This window comes from Arachis hypogaea, chromosome 15, assembly GCF_003086295.3.
Source record: "Arachis hypogaea cultivar Tifrunner chromosome 15, arahy.Tifrunner.gnm2.J5K5, whole genome shotgun sequence".
NCBI classification, from domain to species: Eukaryota; Viridiplantae; Streptophyta; class Magnoliopsida; order Fabales; family Fabaceae; genus Arachis; species Arachis hypogaea.
Window position 1 is genome coordinate 135,214,111 of NC_092050.1, and position 3,159 is coordinate 135,217,269.

General features: G+C 41.4%; 1 non-coding gene across 1 annotated transcript; it reads right to left on the reverse strand.

The window, feature by feature from the left end:
* Positions 1-231: 231 nt before the first annotated feature.
* LOC112752549 (small nucleolar RNA R71) lies at positions 232-339 on the reverse strand. Its single transcript, XR_003176981.1, has one exon. It is a non-coding gene; the product is annotated as a small nucleolar RNA R71 (small nucleolar RNA).
* Between the last annotated feature and the right edge of the window lie 2,820 nt (positions 340-3,159).

Genomic DNA, 3,159 nt, shown 5'->3' on the forward strand with positions numbered 1-3,159 from the left:
GGACTTCCATCTGAAGATCCTTTTCAGTTCTTAACTGAATTCTTGCAGATATGTGATACTGTTAAGACTAATGGAGTAGATCCTGAAGTCTACAGGCTCATGCTTTTCCCTTTTGCTGTAAGAGACAGAGCTAGATTATGGTTGGATTCTCAACCCAAAGACAGCCTGAACTCTTGGGATAAGCTGGTCACGGCTTTCTTAGCCAAGTACTTTCCTCCTCAAAAGCTGAGCAAGCTTAGAGCTGATGTTCAAACCTTCAGACAGAAAGAAGGTGAATCCCTCTATGAAGCTTGGGAAAGATACAAACAGTTGACCAAAAAGTGTCCTTCTGACATGCTTTCAGAATGGACCATCCTGGATATATTCTATGATGGTTTATCTGAGCTATCAAAGATGTCACTGGACACTTCTGCAGGTGGATCCATTCACCTAAAGAAAACGCCTGCAGAAGCTCAAGAACTCATTGACATGGTTGCTAATAACCAGTTCATGTACACTTCTGAAAGGAATCCTGTGAGTAATGGGACGCCTATGAAGAAGGGAGTTCTTGAAGTTGATACTCTGAATGCCATATTGGCTCAGAATAAAATATTGACTCAGCAAGTCAATATGATCTCTCAGAGTCTGCATGGAATGCAAGCTGCATCCAACAGTACTCAAGAGGCATCTTCTGAAGAAGAAGCTTATGATCCTGAAAACCCTGCAATAGCAGAGGTAAATTATTTAGGTGAACCTTATGGAAACACCTATAACTCATCATGGAGAAATCACCCAAATTTCTCATGGAAGGATCAAAAGCCTCAACAAGGCTTTAATAATGGTGGAAGAAACATGTTTAGCAATAATAAACCTTTTCCATCATCCACTCAGCAACAGACAGAGAATTCTGAGCAGAACCCATCTAGCTTAGCAAACTTAGTCTCTGATCTATCTAAGGCCACCGTGAGTTTCATGAATGAAACAAGGTCTTCTATTAGAAATTTGGAAGCACAAGTGGGCCAGCTGAGTAAAAGGATCACTGAAATCCCTCCTAGTACTCTCCCAAGCAATACAGAAGAGAATCCAAAAGGAGAGTGCAAGGCCATTGACATAAGCACCATGGTTGAACCTGTAAGGGAAGGAGAGGATGTGAATCCCAAGGAGGAAGACCTCCTGGGACGTCCAGTGGTCAATAAGGAGCTTCCCTCTGAGGAACCAAAGGACTCTGAGGCTCATCTAGAGACCATAGAGATTCCATTAAACCTCCTTATGCCCTTCATGAGCTCTGATGAGTATTCCTCTTCTGAAGAGAATGAGGATGTTACTAAAGATTAAACTGCCAAGTTTCTTCGTGCAATCATGAAGCTGAATGCCAAATTATTTGGCATTGATACTTGGGAAGTTGAACCTCCCTTGTTCATCAATGAACTAAGTGATCTGGATCAACTGACATTGCCTCAGAAGAGACAGGATCCTGGAAAGTTCATAATACCCTGTACCATAGGCACCATGATCTTTAAGGCTCTATGTGACATTGGTTCAGGAATAAACCTCATGCCCCTCTCTGTAATAGAGAAACTGGGAATCTATGGGGTGCAAGCTGCTAAAATCTCATTAGAGATGGCAGACAGTTCAAGAAAATAGGCTTATGGACAAGTAGAGGACGTGTTAGTAAAAGTTGAAGGCCTTTACATCCCTGCTGATTTCATAGTCCTGGATATTGGAAAGGAAGAGGATGAATCCATCATCCTAGGAAGACCTTTCCTGGCCACAGCAAGAGCTGTGATTGATGTTGACAGAAGTGAAATAGTCCTTCAATGGAATGAGGAATCCCTTGTGTTTAAAACTCAAGGATCTCCCTCTGCAACCATGGAGAGGAAGCATGAAAAGCTTCTCTCAAAGCAGAGTCAACCCAAGCCCCCCAGTCAAACTCTAAGTTTGGTGTTGGGAGGCCACAACCAAACTCTAAGTTTGGTGTTGAACTCCCATATCCAAACTCTAAGTTTGGTGTTGGAGAGTTTCAACAATGCTCTGAACATCTGTGAGGCTCCATGAGAGCCCACTGTCAAGCTATTGACATTAAAGAAGCGCTTGTTGGGAGGCAACCCAATTTTTATTTATTTAACTATATTTTTCTTAGTTATATGTCTTTGTAGGTTCATGATCATGTGGAGTCACAAAATAAATATAAAAATTGAAAACGGAATCAAAAACAGCAGAAGAAAAATCACACCCTGGAGGAGCATCTGCCTGGCGTTCAACGCCAGAACAGAGCATGGTTCTGGCGCTGAACGCCCAGAACAAGCATGGTTCTGGCGTTCAACGCCAGAAATGGCTAGTAGATAGGTGTTGAACACCCAAAATGGGCACCAACCTGGCGCTGAACGCCCAGAGTTGTGTGCAAGGGCATTTTACATGCCTAAATTGGTGCAGGGATGTAAATTCCTTGACACCTCAGGATCTGTGGACTCCACAGGATCATCTCAGGATCTATGGACCCCACAGGATCCCCACCTTCCTTCCTCATAATCCTAGTTTTTTTTTTTCCACATCTTCTTCTTCATCTATTCCTTCTTCTTTTGCTCGAGGGCGAGCAACATTCTAAGTTTGGTGTGGTAAAACAATTATGTAAAGGATCTATAGCTCAGTGGTAGAACATGTGGCTGCAAATCAAGAGATCCCTGAGATACCTCAGGGGATGCACTTCCCTCCACATAATTATTGGAAGCAACTGAGGATAGAAATACCAAAAATCACTAGGAATCAAGCCACAAAGGCAAGGAAGAGACATAGAAGAGCTCAAGAACATCATTGAAACGCCATCATCACTAAGGTGGATTCATTCCTTGCTCTTATTTTTCTTCTGTTTTTCGTTTTCTATGTTATGGTGCTTATCTATGTTTGTGTCTTCATTACATGATCATTAGTAGTTAGTAACTATGTCTTAAAGATATGAATGTCCTATGAATCCAGCACCTCTCTTAAAAGAAAAATGTTTTAATTCAAAAGAACAAGAAGTACATGAGTTTCGAATTTATCCTTGAACTTAGCTTAATTATATTGATGTGGTGACAATGCTTCTTGTTTTCTGAATGTATGCTTGAACAGTGCATATGTCTTTTGAAGTTGTTGTTTAAGAATGTTAAATATGTTGGCTCTTGAAAGAATGATGACTAGGAG